Here is a 19984-nt window from a genome sequence, read left to right on the forward strand (position 1 = left end):
TATTAGGTGGGAATGTAAGTTGTGAGGAGGATGCAAGGAGGCTTCAAGGGGATTTGGACAGGCTAAGTGAAGGAGCAAGAACATGGCAGATGGAATAGAATGTGAATAAGTGTGAAGTTATCTACTTTGGTAGAAAAAAAACAAAGACAATATTTCTTAAATGGTGAGAGGTTGGGAAGTGTTGATATCCAAAGAGATCTGGGTGTCCTTGTTCATGAGTCACTAAAAGCTAGCATGCAGGTGCAGCAAGCAATTAGGAAGGCAAATGGTATGTTGGCCTTCATTGCAAGGGGATTTGAATACAGAAGTAAAGATGTTTTGCTGCAATTGTATAGAGCCTTCGTGAAACGCACTTGGAGTCTTGTGTACGGGTTTGGTCTCCTCATCTAAAGAAGGATATACTTGCCATTGAGGGAGTGCAACAGAGGTTCACCAGACTAATCCCTGGGATGGCAGGATTGTCTTATGATGAGAGATTGCAGAAATTGGGCCTGTATTCTCTAGGGTTTCGAAGAATGAGAGATGATCTCACTGAAACTTACAAAATTCTTACAGGGCATGAAAGGGTGGAAATAGATAGGATGTTTCACCTGGCTGGTGAGTCTAGATCCAGGAGACAATCTCAGAATAAGGGGCTGGCCATTTAAGACTGAGATGAGGAGGAGTTTCTTCACTCAGAGGATGGTGAATCTTTGGAACTCTCTACCCCAGAGGGCTGTGGAGGCTCAATCATTGAGCATGTTCAAGACAGAAATCGGCAGATATCTGGAGACAGGACAGGAAAGTGGTGTTGAGGTAGATGATCAGCCATAATCTAATTGAACGGCGGAGCAGCTCAGTGGGCTGAATGGTCTACTCCTGCTGTTATGTTCCTATCTGCCTATGTTTCTAACCTTCTCTGTCACTTCATCAAAAAATTCAATTAAATTAGTCAAGCACGATCTGCCTTTTATAAATATGTGCTGGCTCTCCTTAGCTCAAAGCTCTCTAAGTGCCTATTAATTCTTCCCTGATTATTGCTGGAATTTTGATTGAATGGCACAGAATTCGGTGCCATAACCAGTAGCGGGTGCTGTTGTTGCATGAGCGAAATGTGGCACGTCAGCTGGCTCAATGGCAGGTGCTGGTGCCATATGTAAAAGGCTGCCAGTCCTGCATTCACTGCTTCCTGGTTTAAAGCAGCAGCTTCCTGAGTGCCCTGGAGAAACCTTATGCTGCCTCTGCTTCCCCAGGAACCCTGCTGCTGCCTTTGCTCAGTGATAGGCAAGGAGCTGAATGTGAGCCTGCACTGGCCAAGGCTGAAAGAAGACCCCAGGTTGTCCCATGCTTTGGCAATGCCTCCCTGCAGGTTCTCCTCAAGGCTGCACGGGAAAGGTGGGATGTCCTCTTCCCCAGAGATGGGAGGAGACTACCTGCCTGCCTAAGCAAGCCTAGACGGAGATTGCAGAGGAGGTCAGCAGCCATGGGGTCACCCCTAAGACATGGATCCAGTGCAGGAAGCGGGTCAATGACCTGATCCAGGCTGCTAAGCTGTGAACTCCAAACACTTTTGACCGTTTGGGTATTGCATCTGGCAGAGTGAGAGGGATCTGAAATGTCAAATACCCTTGAATATTTAGTCCCTAGCCTTGGTCACCTTGCAACCATGTCTCTATAATGACTGTCACATCATAGTCATTTATTTATACTTTGTGCTATCAATTCATCCATCTTGTTATGAATACTGTGTATATTCAGATAAGGAGCCTTTAATTCTGTCTTTTTACCCTTTTCTCCTACTCTGAACTTATTTCCTGGCATGACCTGCAGCTGCTCAGCTTCAGTGGGAATCCCATGCCAGTGGCCCTCAAGGTGACTGCTGCACTCAGTTTTTTCTCCTGGGACTCCTTCCAGGGATCCACGAGTGACAAATCTGTGACGCGCATGTGCATCAAAGAGATAAATAATGCCCTTTTTCGATGTGGCAATGATGTCATCAACTTACCTGAAAACGAGGACAGCCAGGCTGCAAGGTCTGCGACTTCCGGCACCATCGCTCGCTTCCCTAGAGTGCAAGAGATGATTGACTGTACTCATGTGGCCATTAGAGCTCCCTGGGACCAGCCTGCTGTCTTGGTTAATTACAAAGGTTTCCAATCTTTAAACGTGCAACTGGTTTGTGACCACAGGAGAAGAACCATGCATGTTTGCACACGTTTCCCAGGGATCTCTCCTGACTCCTACATTTTGAGGAAGTCCCAGCTGCCTGTAGCTTTTGAAGAACCAGTTGAATTGGACGGATGGATCCTGGATGACAAGGGTTACCCCCTTTGTACGTGGTTGATGTCAGCAGTACATCATCCCCAAAGTGCTGCTGAAGGGAGGTTCAATGTTGTCCACGCATCGACCAGAGTCATCACTCAGCACAGCATCGGCATGCTGAAAATGCAATTCCATTCCCTCGTCCGATGTGGAAGGGCTCTTCAGTAACCGCTACAGAGGGTGTCACCAATAATCGTCGTGTGCTGTGCCTTGCACAACCTTGCAATTAGACGTGACAACATTCTGCAGGCAGAGGAACAGGAGGAAGAGCAGTCCTCTCAGATGAGGATGACTATGAAGAGGGTGAGGAAGAGGACAACAATGACAACGATGTCATCATTGATATGAGGGCCATGGAGAGACAGGCAAGGGACATCAGGGAGAACCCCATGTATGGATGTTTCAGCCAACAATAAGCCACATTATCAAGGAACATCGGGAGGAGAAACATAATAATTCCCCAAAGACATTCCCTTTTGCATGAGGTCTTATTCATCTCTGCAATCTTAATGAAGCGTTGCTGCACTTTCATATGATTGACATTTGGAATTATCCAGGGGCTACAATGAATGCAACTACACACCACTGCAAGCAGTTTTACGTTATGACCGTAGAATACAAAGTAAGAAATGATAGTATTGGAAAACATTATTAGTCATCAATAGGAAAACAGCCATCATGGAAAAGTGAAGGCTAAATTTCCAATGAGATAAGGGCACCGGAGCTTTCCTGAGATTCTTGACGAGTATCATTACATTCCTGCCATAGGCCTCCAAAAAAATTCTTTGTATCCATCTGTGACCAAGCAAAACATTCCTGATATAAGATATAAAAATATTTTAATACATCTTTGCATTCATGAACACTTCATCACCTATGCCACTTTCTTTTTAGATTAGATTAGAGATACAGCACTGAAACAGGCCCTTCGGCCCACCGAGTCTGTGCCGAACATCAACCACCCATTTATACTAATCCGACACTAATCCCATATTCCTACCAAACATCCCCACCTGTCCCTATATTTCCCTACCACCTACCGATACTAGTGACAATTTATAATGGCCAATTTACCTATCAACCTGCAAGTCTTTTGGCTTGTGGGAGGAAACCGGAGCACCCGGAGAAAACCCACGCAGACACAGGGAGAACTTGCAAACTCCACACAGGCAGTACCCGGAATTGAACCCGGGTCCCTGGAGCTGTGAGGCTGCAGTGCTAACCAATGCGCCACTGTGCCGCTACCCCAATATTAGCAGCTGAGCTGGAGGCAGTCTGCTCAGTGTGCTGCCCCATTGCTGTGGATGACTGTGGCTGGAGTCCTCTGGAGGAACGGGGCCTTGATGGCTCCATCATATTGGGGGTCTGCAGCAATGGTGCTTGAGTATCCCCTGTGTGCTCACCTGCTGGAGGTAAGGGGGTCAATGTCGGGGGTGGGGGGGAGGTGGGAAAGAGATGAGAAGCCGCTTTCCCAGGGGGTGTCATGAGAGGAAGGCCCTGGGGCAGCTGGCATGCGCTCCTCCTCCATCTGTGTGCACGTTGGCACCTTCCTGTCTCCCTGAGAAGGAGCACCTGGAAGGAGGTACAGGTTCCTCATCTCCCTCTTGCTTAGACTGTGCTGCATGGAGCCCATGGCAACAGCGATGGAGTACAGGTCAGATCACATGTGGCTCGAGTGGTCAACCAAACTCACCACGGAGCTCATCAGACTCTTCACTGAGGAAGCCATTCGCTCAAATGCCTGTCACATGGCAGACATCAGAGCTTGCATGGACTCCTCAATGGCATGTGCAAAGCCATGTATGACCAGAGACATCTCCGACATACTTTCTACATGGCTTTGCTGCACATCCAGCAGACTTCTCGTGGAAACAAACAGAGGATCATCATGAGTGTGAGGCTTAACAGGGGCCTGGTCCTCAGCAGTCCTCCGATTGTCAGGGGACCCGGCTGGCACATGCACCATCAGCTGCTGGGACATGTCTATGTCGTGCACACCAGCTTGTGACCCAGATTCTAATCTTAAATCCACCGCGGACTGTGTGGATGTATCTGCGGTGGTGGAAGTGGAAGAAGAGGCACTGAACAGTGCACCCTCCGGGGCATTAACTTCTTCTTGCTCCCCAGAGGAGGATTCTTAGGCCACGCAGTGTTCTGCTACTCGACTGCAGACACAAACAGAGGCACTTTGAGCATGTGCTTCACATGAGACCACACAATTTCCTTCAGTTTCCACATATGGCTACAAGAGCAGAGATGACACTTCATCCATGTGGCTCCACCATCTCCATTCACCCTGCCTCCCTCCTCTCTTGCAATCTCTGTGGCCTCCTCCTTAACCTGCTCAACAGCCTGATGTCAGGGGCCTTTCCTCCCATCTTCGCATGCTCATGATGGTTGTGGCTTTGTTTTTCCTGCAACAGACAGTGCAGATTTAATGATGTGGCAAATGACGCATCACAACCATTGCATAAATGTGACATCACTCATCCTCCATTGGCCTTCGCTTGACACGTTCAATCATGTAAACAATACTAATCTTCATCATTTAGTAATTGGCACCAAGGCTGCTCACGCATTCCACTGCATTCCTTGTGTACCCTCTGCCTTAAAGGCACCTAGCCACAGAAGAAATCAATGGAGCAGCCTCGCCAGAACCACTTACCCTCGCTGAACTGAGAGTCATTGATTTGCATGCAACACTGCACCCATGTTCTAACAGTGACCCCACGGTTTGAGACCTCCTCTGCTACCTCCCTCCAGGCCGCCTTGGTGAGCTGGGAGAGTCTTCGCACTTCATCTGCAATGAAGAGGACCTCCCATCTTTCCCTGACGGCCTGGAGGAGAACCTGCAGGGAGGCATCATTGAACCATGGGATGGGACGCTGCCTGCTGACTGCTATTTGATTCACTTAGGCTGTAGGGAAAATAAATGATTTGAAGTCGGTGGTGAGTTTCACAAAATGAGGGAGGCAAAAACATTTTGATTTAACTGAAAGCTTCTATTTAAGTTATTTTGAAGATACATGAGAGAAAGGCTGCTGCTTCTTGAGGCTGCAAGCACAAAATATTTTATATTTGTGGTGACTGTGGCACTTGGGGAATTGACTGCGGGTTCCACCAATGAAAAGCCCACGTGTTCCTTGTACCCATTACCACATGGCTAATTTACATTTTAAAAAATCGCACAGCAAAGGAGATTTGCAGCAGGAGCAGAAGTTACAATAACTTCCAGTCCCACCGTCGGGAACGCCGCGGCACTTAAGATTCCACCCAACATGTTCAAGGACTTGAGGAAGGTGATGTTTGAGCTGGGGCAGTAGTTTGCAAGGACAGTGGGATGAAGGTTTAGATTTTTGAAAAGAGGGGTAATGATGACAGATTTAAAAGAGAGAGGGACAGCACCTGAAGAGGGAGAACTGTTAACAATATCAACTAACATGGGGACCAGGTGGGGAAGTTGGATGATCAGCAGTTTAATCAGAATAGGATTGAGGGAGATGGAGATGTGTCTCATGGACATGATGAGCTATTACAATGTTCGTATTTAATCCTTACGCATTGCACAATACAAGATCCAAAATAACCTATTCCCTAGTTGATTCCTTGTAATACTGATCTCGAAAACTATCATTCGGTGCACTCATCCTCCACACTATTATTGTAAACATGGTTTTCCCAGTCTCCTATGATTACTGTAATACTTTGCTGCATGCACCTCTAATTGCTGATTTATATGCTGTCCTACACTAAAACTACTTTTAGGGACCTATCAACAACTCCCACCAATGTTTTCTGTCCCTTGCTGTTTCTCAGTGTAGTAAAGGGTCTGAAAAGGTTAATCCTGAGACAGTGTAAAGAATACCTCATACCATGATGATATAAGAGATCACAGGTGAGAGATTTGAAGCTAGATGCAACGTGGTTTTGGTGGAGTCACACAGACTAATGTGAAGATGTATTTAGCTCTAATATAATAACTTACAATGTTCTAACTAGCCAGACTGAAGTATCTCTATCAACAAGACTAAGCAAGGTGGGCTCCACCCAAACTGATTCTGCTTCTTAATTTTCTGAGCTAAGATCCTTTCTCTCTACTGTCTTGACCCCATCCTTTATCATCAGGGATACTCCTCATCCTCTTCCTCTTCCATTTTGCCTATCTCTTCCGAAAGTTAAGTACCCTGGAATATTTAATTCCCAACATTGGTCACTTTGTAACCATGTCTCTGTAATGGCTGTTAGATCAAATCTATGATCTTCTATCTGTGCTATTCATTTGTCTAATTTATTGCAAATGCTTTACGCATTCAGATTTAATCCTTTGACTTTTTTCTAATTTTTCCTGACATCAACTTAGTCACTAATGCCCTTTACATTTGTTACTCTGTCGGTCTCTTCCTGACCCACTCTGCTTATTTTTACCTAGAACTCTACTCTGGTCCAGAGCCTTGACATTTTCTTTGCTGCTTTTGAATTTACCTTTTCTGAATCCTCTTATGCCCCTCTTTCATATTTTAAAGCCCTGTCTACTGCCTGAATTTTTAGAATTGACAGGACACTGGTCCCAGCCCAGTTGAAGTGGAGCCCGTCCCAACAGAACAGCTCTCTCTTCCTCCAGTACTGGTGCCAGTGGCCCATGAAGTGAAAAGCCTGCCTCCCACACCATGCCTTCAGCCACATGTTTAACCTTCTAATCTGTTTATCCCTATGCCAATTTACACATGGCTCAGAAAACAATCTTGCCTCCTGTACCATGGTGCCATGGACATAGAAACATAGAAAATAGGAGCAGGAGTCAGCCATTCGGCCCTTCGAGCCTGCTCCGCCATTCATTATGATCATGGCTGATCATCCAAATCAGTAACCTGTTCCCGCTTCCCCCCCGTACCCTTTGATCCCTTTCGCCCCAAGAGCTATATCTAACTCCTTCTTGAAAACATACAATGTTTTGGCCTCAACTGCTTTCTGTGGTAGTGAATTCCACAGGCTCACCACTCTCTGGGTGAAGAAACTTCTTCTCATTTCAGTCCTGAAAGGTTTACCCGTACCCTTACACTGTGACCCCTGGTTCTGGGCTCCCCCACCATCGGGAACATCCTTCCTGCATCTACCCTGTCGAGTCCTGTTAGAATTTTATAGGTTTCTATGAGATCCCCCCTCACTCTTCTGAACTCCAGCGAATACAATCCTAACCGACTCAATCTCTCCTCATACGTCAGTCCCGCCATCCCAGGAATCAGTCTGGTAAACCTTCGCTGCACTCCCTCTATAGCAAGAACATCCTTCCTCAGATAAGGAGACCAAAACTGCACACAATATTCCAGGTGTGGCCTCACCAAGGCCCTGTATAATTTCAGCAAGACATCCCTGCTCCTGTACTCGAATTCTCTCGCTATGAAGGCCAACATACCATTTACCTTTTTTACCGCCTGTTGCACCTGCATGCGACCTGTGTACGAGAACACCCAGGTCTCGTTGCATATTCCCCCCTCAGTTTATAGCCATTCTGGTAATAATCTACCTTCCTGTTTTTGCTACCGACATAGATAACCTCACATTTATCCACATTATACTGCATCTGCCATGCATTAGCCCACTCACTCAGCTTGTCCAAATCACACTGAAGCCTCTCTGCATCCTTCTCACAACTCACCCTCCCACCCAGTTTTGTGTCATCTGCAAATTTGGAGATATTACATTTAGTTCCCTCATCTAAATCATTAATATATATTGATGGGCAGTTTGTTCATTCACATTGGAAACTAAGCCCTCATGCACACACAGATGTTGGATAAGGGAAAAGGCCGAGGCTCCTCCAGCACTGCAGCTGCAGCTGCAGACCTGACTCCAGAATGGTACACTGCCTCCCTGGTGCCAGGATCAAGGATGTCATGGAGTGGTTGCAGGAAATTCTGAGGGGGGAGGGTGAACAGCCAGAGCTTGTGGTTCATATTGGCACCAATGGCATAGGCAGAAAGAGGGACGAGGTCCTGACAGCAGAGTTTAGGGAGCTTGGAGAGAAATTGAAAAGCAAGATGGGCTGAAGGGCCTGTTTCTGTGCTGTATAACTCTGACTCAGATCTCAAAGGCAATAATTTCCAGAGTACTCCCAGTGCCACAGGCGAGTGAGTACAGAAGTAGGAAGATAAAGCTGATGAATACGTGGCCGGAGAGAATGTACAGGAGGGAGGGCTTTATATTCCTAAGGTATTGAGACCGCTTCTGGGGAGGTGGGACCAGTACAAGGTGGACGGATTGCAATTCAACAGGAGTGTGACCAATAACCTCGCAGGGGGTTTTGCTGGTACTGTTGGGGAGGGTAAAACTAGCTTGGCAGGGGGATGGGAACCTGGAAGTAGATTCAGAAGGGAGAGAAGAAAAGTTGGAAATGGAAAGCAGAAAAGGAAGCATGTTGGGAAGGCAAATGAAACAAAGGCTAGAAAGTAGACAACAAGGGAGTTTGGCAGTGCTAAATGGTGTGTACGTCATTGCAAGAATAAGGGAATAAGGCAGATGAGCTGAGAGCATAATTTGACACATGGCAGTATGATATGACTATTACTGAGACAGGGTTGAAAGGAGGGTGCCTGGAACTTGCTGCTGGGGGAGGTGGTGGAAGCAGGTACGATAGCGACGTTTAAGAGGCATCTTGACAAATACATGAATAGGATTGGAATAGAGGGATACGGTCCCCGGAAGTGCAGAAGGTTTTAGTTTAGGCAGGCATCAAGATCGGCGCAGGCTTGGAGGGCCAAATGGCCTGTTCCTGTGCTGTACTGTTCTTTGTAATAGCAGGTGATTTTAACTTCCCTAATATTGACTGGGACTGCCTTAGTGCTCAGGAATCAGATGGGGAAGAATTTGTTAAGTGTGTCCAGGATAGTTTTCTGAAGCAGTATGTGGATGGCCCTACCAGAGAAGGGGCTACACTCAACCTCCTCTTAGGAAATAAGGATGGGCAGGTGGTTGACGTGTCAGTGGGGAAACACTTTGGGACCAGTGACCATAACTATTAGCTTCAAGATAGTTATGGAGAAGGATAGGACTGGTCCTCAGGTTGAAGTCCTAAATTGGGGGAAGGCTAATTTCGATGGCATCAGACAGGAACTCTCAAAAGTTGAATGGGAGAGGCTGTTTACAGGTAAAGGGACATCTGGCAAGTGGGAGGCTTTTAAAAGTGAGATAGGAAGAGTTCAGGGCCGGCATGTTCCTATTAGATGGAAGGGCAAGGCTGGCAAGTTTCGGGAACCTTGGTTGACGAGGGATATTGAGGGTCTGGTCAGGACAAAGTAGGAGGCATATGACAGGTATAGGCAGCTGGGATCGAGTGAGTCCCTCGAGGAGTATAGGGGATGTAGGACTACACTTAAGGAGGAAATTAGGAGGGCGAAAAGAGGCCATGAGTTTTCCCTGGCAGATGAGATAAAGGAGAATCCTAAAAGATTCTATTAGTATTCTCTTCTCTCTCTTTGGCCTCCTTGTCTCAGGAGACAATGGATAAGTGCCTGGAGGTGGTCAGTGGTTTGTGGAGCAGCGCCTGGAGTGGCTATAAAGGCCAATACTAGAGTGACTGGCTCTTCCACAGGTGCTGCAGAAAAATTTGACTGTCGGGGCTGTTACACAGTTGGCTCTCCCCTTGCGCTTCTGTCTTTTTTCCTGCCAACTGCTAAGTCTCTTCGACACACCACACTTTACCCCCGCCTTAATGACTGCCCGCCAGCTCTGGCGAACGCTGGCAACTGACTCCCACGACTTGTGATCAATGTCACAGGACTTCATGTCGCGTTTGCAGACGTCTTTGAAGCGGAGACATGGACGTCTGGTGGGTCTGATACCAGTGGCGAGCTCGCTGTACAATGTATCTTTGGGGATCCTGCCATCTTCCATGCAGCTCACATGGCCAAGCCATCTCAAGCACCGCTGACTCAGTAGTGTGTATAAGCTGGGGATGTTGGCCGCCTCGAGGACTTTTGTGTTGGAGATACGGTCCTGCCACCTGATGCCAAGTATTCTCCGGAGGCAGCGAAGATGGAATGAATTGAGACGTCGCTCTTGGCTGACATACGTTGTCCAGGCCTCGCTGCCATAGAGCAAGGTACTGAGGACACAGGCTTGATACACTCGGACCTTTGTGTTCCGTGTCAGTGCGCCATTTTCCCACACTCTCTTGGCCAGTCTGGACATAGCAGTGGAAGCCTTTCCCATGCGCTTGTTGATTTCTGCATCGAGAGACAGGTTACTGGTGATAGTTGAGCCTAGGTAGGTGAACTCTTGAACCACTTCCAGAGCGTGGTCGCTGATATTGATGGATGGAGCATTTCTGACGTCCTGCCCCATGATGTTCGTTTTCTTGAGGCTGAAGGTTAGGCCAAATTCCTTGCAGGCAGCCGCAAACCTGTCGATGAGACTCTGCAGGCACTCTTCAGTGTGAGATGTTAAAGCAGCATCGTCAGCAAAGAGGAGTTCCCTGATGAGGACTTTCCGTACTTTGGATTTCGCTCTTCGACGGGCAAGGTTGAACAACCTGCCCCCTGATCTTGTGTGGAGGAAAACTCCTTCTTCAGAAGACTTGAACGCATGTGAAAGCAGCAGGGAGAAGAAAATCCCAAAAAGTGTGGGTGCGAGAACACAGCCCTGTTTCACGCCACTCAGGATTGGAAAGGGGTCTGATGAGGAGCCGCCATGTTGAATTGTGCCTTTCATGTTGTCATGGAATGAGGTGATGATGCTTAGTAGCTTTGGTGGACATCCAATCTTTGCTCGTAGTCTGAAGAGACCACGTCTGCTGACGAGGTCAAAGGCTTTGGTGAGATCAATGAAAGCAATGTAGAGGGGCATCTGTTGTTCACGGCATTTCTCCTGTAGCTGACGAAGGGAGAACAGCATGTCAACGGTCGATCTCTCTGCACGAAAGCCACACTGTGCCTCAGGGTAGACACGCTCGGCCAGCTTCTGGAGCCTGTTTAGAGCGACTCGAGCAAAGACTTTCCCCACTATGCTGAGCAGGGAGATTCCACGGTAGTTGTTGCAGTCACCGTGGTCACCTTTGTTTTTATAGAGGGTGATGATATTGGCATCGCGCATGTCCTGAGGTACTGCTCTCTCGTCCCAGCACAGGCAAAGCAGTTCATGTAGTGCTGAGAGTAGAGCAGGCTTGGCACTCTTAATTATTTCAGGGGTAATGCCGTCCTTTCCAGGCGCTTTTCCACTGGCTAGAGAATCAAAGGCATCACTGAGTTCCGATTTTGTAGGCTGTATGTCCAGCTCATCCATGACTGGCAGAGACTGGGCTGCATTGAGGGCAGTCTCAGTGACAACATTCTCCCTGGAGTACAGTTCTAGGTAGTGCTCAACCCAGCGGTCCATTTGTTTGCGTTGGTCAGTGATTATGTCCCCTGATTTAGATTTGAGGGGGGCGATCTTCTTGATGGTTGGCCCAAAAGCTCTCTTAATGCCATCATACATTCCTCTGATGTTTCCGGTGTCTGAGGCCAGCTGAATATGACTGCACAGGTGTTGCCAGTAGTCATTTGCGCAGCGCCTGGCTGTTCTTTGTGCAGTCCTTCTGGCTGCTTTAAGTGCTGCGGATGTTAAATCGCTGGGGGCATTCTTGTAGTTCAACAGTGCAATGCGCTTAGCGGCTACGACAGGTTCCAGCTCTTCATTATGAGATTGAAACCAGTCTGCATTTCTCTTCGCACATTTGCCATAGGTGATCAAAGCTGACTCATAGATGGCGTCTCTGATGTGGGCCCACTTGGTCTCAGCATCCCCTGTGGGAGTGTTTTGAAGGGTTGTTACAAGTGAATTTAGAAATTTTTGTAACAGCTGTGGGTGAGAAATTCTGCTCGTGTTGATGCACGGGCGGCCTTTCTGCTTGGAATGATGCAACTTCTTTGGTCTGAGTCTAACCTTGCTGCACACCAGGGAGTGGTCGGTGTCGCAGTCCGCACTGTGGAAGCTGCGTGTGATTTGAACACTGTTTAAGGAGGCTCGCCTTGTGACGATGAGGTCCAGCTGGTGCCCACGACGCGATCTTGGGTGCCTCCATGAAACTTGGTGACAGGGTTTAGTGTGAAAGAACGAGTTGATGATGCAGAGGTTATGATAGGTACCCAACTCAAGCAGTCTCTGCCCGTTCTCATTCATCCTTCCAACGCCATAGCGCCCAAGGCAGGAGGGCCATGAGTCATGGTCGGCCCCAACCCTGGCATTAAAGTCCCCCAGCAGGAACAGGTGTTCGGTGTTGGGGATGCTGCGAATGATGTTATGGAGTTCCTCGTAGAACTGATCTTTAGCTTCAGGTGGGGAGCAGAGTGTTGGAGCATAGATGCTGAGTAGGTGTATTCGACCAGAGGCGGTGAGCAGTCGGATGGACAGTATGCGTTCCGAGCCATTTGAGGGAGGCTCCATCATGCTGAGCAAGGAGTTTCTGATGGCGAAGCCCACTCCATGCTGTCTTGGTTCTTGAGGATCCCTGCCCTGCCAGAAGAAGGTGCAGTATTGCTCTGCGAGAGATCCACTCGCGGGGAGGCGTGTCTCCTGAAGTGCTGTAATGTCCACATTGAGTTTACTGAGCTCATTGTTAATGATGGCGGTCTTCCGAGAATCATTGAATTGTGTAAGGTCTTCCGACAGGCCAGGACACATAGTTCTGACGTTCCAGCTTGCAAAACGAAGGGCTGGTACCTTCTTTCCTTTTTTCATATTGTTTGGTGTGGTGTTGCAGTCCACCTTTCAGGCAATGACACTGAGCTCCAAGCACCCATTGAAGCAGGTGGACTGTGGCGGGACAGAACCTTATTGACCGGGGGTTGCCCGGTTTGAGGCGGGCGGTAGCTGTCCAGTGAGGTGCGATGACCTCTCCCACCGACAAAGACAACCCGTGGCGCCCAATCTCTACGCCAATTGAGCTGGACTTACAACCCGTAACTGCTGCCTTCCGTGTTGTTTCAGTCGCTGTGAGGCGACTATGGCGTGACCTCTCCATGGCGCATGCCTGGGCGAATGTATGGAGGTTGTGAGTTGCCCAGTCGTCAAAACCCCCCTCTCGGCCTTTCTGGTGGGGTCCAAAGGAGTGCAGAGCACGACGTTTGGCACCGGTATGGCTGCAGGAACTGCCGGAAACATGCCAAAGGTGACACATGACCGCCACCGGGGTTCCACTCCGGATTTTCTGTTAGGGTTTACTCCCTTAGCCTTGGTCTCTCCCGAGACGCCCACAAGGCAGTGGGGTTGTTAGGGCCCCTACACAGGTGTAGGATGATGCTGGTGGGTGGAGGGGGTGCGAGGGGGAGGGGTGGAGGGAAGGGGGTGCAAGAGGGAGCTGGGGAAGGGGGTGCAGGGGGAAGATGGTGCGAGGGGGGGGCTGGGAAGGGGTTGTGAGGGGGGAGGGGGATGCGGGGGGTGGGGGGGTGAGCTGAGAGAGTGGAGCTGGGAAGGGGAAAGGGGGTGTGGAAGAGAAGGGGAAGGGGGGGAGAGGGGGTGAAGGTAATAAGCCATTTCCTCAGTTCTCACCATCGACGCCTGGAAATCTCCTCCGCGTCCTTCGGGAGGTGAGCAACATCCTCGTGCGCCGGTACCAGCATTGCCGACAGTGCGCTGCAGATGCTCTCCGAGCCATCTCCCGCAGGCGCTTTGAAGTTGCGGCCGAGGAGCGGTTCGTGGATTTTTGGGTGTTCGGGGCACCTTTTCGCAAGGCTTCCCGAGTGTCCCGCTGCTCCTTCTTCTCTTCAATGGACTTACCTCACGCCGTGGCCGCGGACACTCTGGACGGTGAAGACAGCAGGATCGGAGATCAAAGTATCACCAGCTGTACTTTGCAGTTTCGTCTGGATCAATTTCGTTGAGAAAACAAAGAGCAGGTGTGGCTGGGGGATAGCAGTGGGCCCAGGTAACATACACTAGCTGTTAGCTTGCAGTTAGGGCTAAAATGAACTGATTAAAGAGCCAGGGGAGTTTAAACAGTTTAAGAGGGTAGATTGGGGGAGAAAACACTAAGAATGGGAGCAGATGGCCATGGATAGAGTTGAACAGCAAGGGAGCTTCCTAGGGAGCTTACAGCCCAGGAGCCATCTTGGAACTATATAAAGAATATTAAGAGTAAAAGGGTAGCTAGGGAGAGAGTAGGTCCCCTTAAGGATCAGTGTGGTAATCTATGTGTGGAGCCACGGGAAATGGACGAGATTGTAAATGAATATATCTCGTCTGTATTTACTGTGGAGAAGGTCATGGAAGCTAGTGAGTTCAAGGAAGGGAACAGTGATATCCTGGAGCATATCAACATTACAAAGGAGGAGGTGCTGGAGATTTTGAAGTGCATTAAGGTGGATAAATCCCCAGGGCCTGACCAGGTGTATCCTAGGATGCTCTGGGAAGCAAGAGAGGAGATTGCTGGGGCCCTGGCAGAGATTTTTGTATCATCGTTAGCCACGGGTTAGGTACCGGAAGACTGGAGGATAGCTAATGTTGTGCCTTTATTTAAGAAGGGCAGCAGGGATAAACCAGGGAACTACAGGCCGGTGAGCTTTACATCAGTGGTGGGAAAGTTATTGGAAGGGATTCTGAGAGACAGGATTGATATGCATTTGGAAAGGCAAGATCTGATTAGGGATAGTCAGCATGGCTTTGTACGTGGGAAATCATGTCTCACGAATTTGACTTGAGTTTTTCGAGGCGGTGACCAAAAGGATTGATGAGGGCAGGGCGATGGACGTTGTCTACATGGACTTTAGCAAGGCCTTTTACAAGGTCCCGCATGATAGGCTGGTCCAGAAGGTTCGAACACATGGGATCCAGGGTGAGCTTGCCAATTGGATACAAAATTGGCTTGGTGATAGGAGGCAGAGGGTGGTAGTGGAGGGTTGTTTTTCAGATTGGAAGCCGGTGACCAGTGGTGTGCCGCAGGGATCGGTGCTGGGCCCTCTGTTGTTTGTCATATATATTAATGACTTGGATGTGAATGTAAGGGGCATGATTAGTAAGTTTGCAGATGACACGAAAATTGGTGGTATAGTGAACAGTGAAGAAGGTTGTCTCAGGTTACAACAGGATATAGATCAACTGGGAAAGTGGGCAAGGGATTGGCAAATGGAATTTAACGCAGACAAGTGCAAAGTGATGCATTTTGGGAAGTTAAACCAGGGCAGGACATATACAGTGAATGGCAGGGCCCTGGGGAGTGTTCTTGAGCAGAGAGACCTTGGGGTGCAAGTACATAGTTCCCTGAAAGTGGCAACACAGGTAGACAGGGTGGTGAAGAAGGGGCATGGCATGCTTGCCTTCATCGGCCCAGGCATTGAGTACAAGAGTTGGGACGTCATGTTACAGTTGTACATAATGTTGGTTCCGTCGCATTTGGAGTACTGTGTGCAGTTCTGGTCGCCGCACTACAGGAAAGATGTGATTCTGCTAGAGAGGGTGCAGAAAAGATTCACAAGGATGTTGCCTGGTTTGGAGGGCTTGAGTTATAAAGAGAGATTGGATAGGCTCAGTCTGTTTTCCCTGGAGCGAAGGAGGCTGAGAGGGGACATGATAGAGGTATATAAAATTATAAGAGGTATAGATAGGGTAGATAGCCAGAGTCTGTTTCCCATGGTAGGGGTGACTAAAACTAGAGGGCATAGATTTAAGGTGAGAGGGAGGAGGTTTAAAGGGGATCAAAGGGGTAAATTTTTCACACAAAGAATACTGGGTATCTGGAATGAGCTGCCAAAGGAGGTGGTGGAGGCAGGAACAGTAGCAACATTTAAGAGGCATCTGGACAGGTCCTTGAATGAGCAAGGCATAGAGGGATATGGAATTAATGCAGGCAGGTGGGATTCGTATAGATAGGCATTATGATCGGCATGGACGAGGTGGGCCGAAGGGCCTGTTTCTATGCTGTACGACTCTATGACTCTATGTAAAGGGTTGGGGCAAGAACAGTCAACAAGTGGAAAAATTCCAGAAGAAACATAAAACGTTCTCATTAAATACGTTCCACCCAAATCTAAAATGTACTAATCCTTAGTAGGAGTTGCATAAATGCTGAGTGATGTTTCCATGATTTTATCGTATTCATGTGACAGTCAGTGTGAGGTACCATGTACTGCTCCGCTCTCACTCTGAATCACTCCCTAAAAAGTACAACCTTTGCAAAGAAGTCAAAATTACAATGATTAGTACAATAAAATGAATTAGGTTCAGTTGTTTGTCCCAATATGCTGTCATGCACTTGTCCACTGGAGCAGTTCAATGGAGGAAAACACCAGCAGTGATTATTGTAACTGTTCGATTTCATTGAATTCCTCTCACTAAGTGAACATACTGAGGGCAGGATTTTCATACCAGTTGCGATAAGACATGATTGCACCTGCCTCCTTGATTTAAGAGCCTATGTGGCTGACCCCAGTTCATTCAACCACATGATTCATGATTACAGGTCAGCAAGTGTTAGAGCATGATATTTGCTGATGCTGTGAACTTGATGCAAACATTTAACTCTAAGCATTCAAATAAAAATGCATCTATACCTAAAAATTCCAAATAAAGAAACTTTTGGAAAGTCTCTTCAGGGCACATTGATTCAAGACAAAGCTTTCACTATAACTGTTTCAAAGCTTGATAGTGATAAATACCATCATTTAGCAAGCCTGATTCCATGGCTGAATTATTGACATGGGACTTTATCTCATTGTTTTCATCCAAACAATGGTTGTGCATAATTTCAGTTGCTTGGCTCTCGTGTTATTACTATGACTAGTTATTACTATTTCAAAGTGCTTACTGCACTTTGTATGTGGATGGGTATCAATTGGGCCATGTTTGTGCTCTTTAACAGGGCAATGCCAAAACAGCCCGCTCTCCCCATAGCCTTGTATCAATCCCAATCTAATCCCACTGCCCCACACTCCCCATAGTCCTGTATCAATCCCAATCTAATCCCACTGCCCCACTCTCTCCCCATAGTCCTGTATCAATCCCAATCTAATCCCACTGCCCCACTCTCTCCCCATAGTCCTGTATCAATCCCAATCTAATCCCACTGCCCCACACTCCCCATAGTCCTGTATCAATCCCAATCTAATCCCACTGCCCCACACTCCCCATAGTCCTGTATCAATCCCAATCTAATCCCACTGCCCCACACTCCCCATAGTCCTGTATCAATCCCAATCTAATCCCACTGCCCCACACTCCCCATAGTCCTGTATCAATTCCAATCTTATCCCACTGCCCCACACTCCCCATAGTCCTGTATCAATCCCAATCTAATCCCACTGCTCCACTCTCTCCCCATAGTCCTGTATCAATCCCAATCTAATCCCACTGCCCCACACTCCCCATAGTCCTGTATCAATCCCAATCTAATCCCACTGCTCCACTCTCTCCCCATAGTCCTGTATCAATCCCAATCTAATCCCACTGCCCCACACTCCCCATAGTCCTGTATCAATCCCAAACTAATCCCACTGCCCCACACTCCCCATAGTCCTGTATCAATCCCAATCTAATCCCACTGCTCCACTCTCTCCCCATAGTCCTGTATCAATCCCAATCTAATCCCACTGCCCCACACTCCCCATAGTCCTGTATCAATCCCAATCTAATCCCACTGCTCCACTCTCTCCCCATAGTCCTGTATCAATCCCAATCTAATCCCACTGCCCCACACTCCCCATAGTCCTGTATCAATCCCAATCTAATCCCACTGCTCCACTCTCTCCCCATAGTCCTGTATCAATCCCAATCTAATCCCACTGCCCCACACTCCCCATAGTCCTGTATCAATCCCAATCTAATCCCACTGCCCCACACTCCCCATAGTCCTGTATCAATCCCAATCTAATCCCACTGCTCCACTCTCTCCCCATAGTCCTGTATTAATCCCAATCTAATCCCACTGCTCCACTCTCTCCCCATAGTCCTGTATCAATCCCAATCTAATCCCACTGCCCCACACTCCCCATAGTCCTGTATCAATCCCAATCTAATCCCACTGCTCCACTCTCTCCCCATAGTCCTGTATCAATCCCAATCTAATCCCACTGCCCCACACTCCCCATAGTCCTGTATCAATCCCAATCTTATCCCACAGCCCCACACTCCCCATAGTCCTGTATCAATCCCAATCTAATCCCACTGCCCCACACTCCCCATAGTCCTGTATCAATCCCAATCTAATCCCACGACCGCACACTCTCCCCAAAGTCCTGTATCAATCCCAATCTAATCCCACAGCCCCACACTCCCCATAGTCCTGTATCAATCCCAAACTAATCCCACAGCCCCACACTCCCCATAGTCCTGTATCAATCCCAATCTAATCCCACTGCCCCCCACTCTCCCTACAGCCCTGTATCAATACCAATCTAATCCCACTGCCCCACACTCTCCCCATAATTCCCGTATCAATCCCAAACTAATCCCACTGCCCCGCTCTCTCCCCATAGTTCCGGTATCAATCCCAATCTAATCCCACTGCCCCACTCTCCCCATAGTCCTGGATCAATCCCAATCTAATCCCACTGCCCCACTCTCTCCCCATAGCCCTGGATCAATCCCAATCTAATCCCACTGCCCCACTCTCCCCATAGTCCTGTATCAATCCCAATCTAATCCCACAGCCCCACACTCCCCATAGTCCTGTATCAATCCCAATCTAATCCCACTGCCCCACTCTCCCCATATTCCTGTATCAATCCCAATCTAATCCCCCTGCCACACACTCTCCCCATAGTCCTGTATCAATCCCAATCTAATCCCACAGCCCCACACTCCCCATAGTCCTGTATCAATACCAATCTAATCCCACTGCCCCACACTCTCCCCATAATTCCCGTATCAATCCCAAACTAATCCCACTGCCCCGCTCTCTCCCCATAGTCCGGTATCAATCCCAATCTAATCCCCCTGCCACACACTCTCCCCATAGTCCTGTATCAATCCCAATCTAATCCCACTGCCCCACACTCTCCCCATAATTCCCGTATCAATCCCAATCTAATCCCACTGCCCCGCTCTCTTCCCACAGCCTTGTATCAATCTCAATCTAATCCCACTGCCCCACTCTCTCCCCATAGTCCTGTATCAATCCCAATCTAATCCCACTGCCCCACACTCTCCCCATAATTCCCGTATCAATCCCAAACCAATCCCACTGCCCCGCTCTCTCCACATAGTTCCGGTATCAATCCCAAACTAATCCCACTGCCCTGCTCTCTCCCAATAGTCTTGTATCAATCCCAATCTAATCCCACTGCCCTGCTCTCTCCCAATAGTCTTGTATCAATCCCAATCTAATCCCACTGCCCCGCTCTCTCCACATAGTTCCGGTATCAATCCCAAACTAATCCCACTGCCCTGCTCTCTCCCAATAGTCTTGTATCAATCCCAATCTAATCCCACTGCCCTGCTCTCTCCCAATAGTCTTGTATCAATCCCAATCTAATCCCACTGCCCCACTCTCTCCCCATAGCCCTGTATCAATCCCAATCTAATCCCACTGCCCCGCTCTCTTCCCACAGCCTTGTATCAATCCCAATCTAATCCCACTGCCCCACTCTCTCCCCATAGCCCTGGATCAATCCCAATCTAATCCCACTGCCCCACTCTCCCCATAGTCCTGTATCAATCCCAATCTAATCCCACTGCCCTGCTCTCTTCCCACAGCCTTGTATCAATCCCAATCTAATCCCAC

This window comes from Heterodontus francisci, chromosome 11 (genome assembly GCF_036365525.1).
Source record: "Heterodontus francisci isolate sHetFra1 chromosome 11, sHetFra1.hap1, whole genome shotgun sequence".
In the NCBI taxonomy this organism is placed as follows: Eukaryota; Metazoa; Chordata; class Chondrichthyes; order Heterodontiformes; family Heterodontidae; genus Heterodontus; species Heterodontus francisci.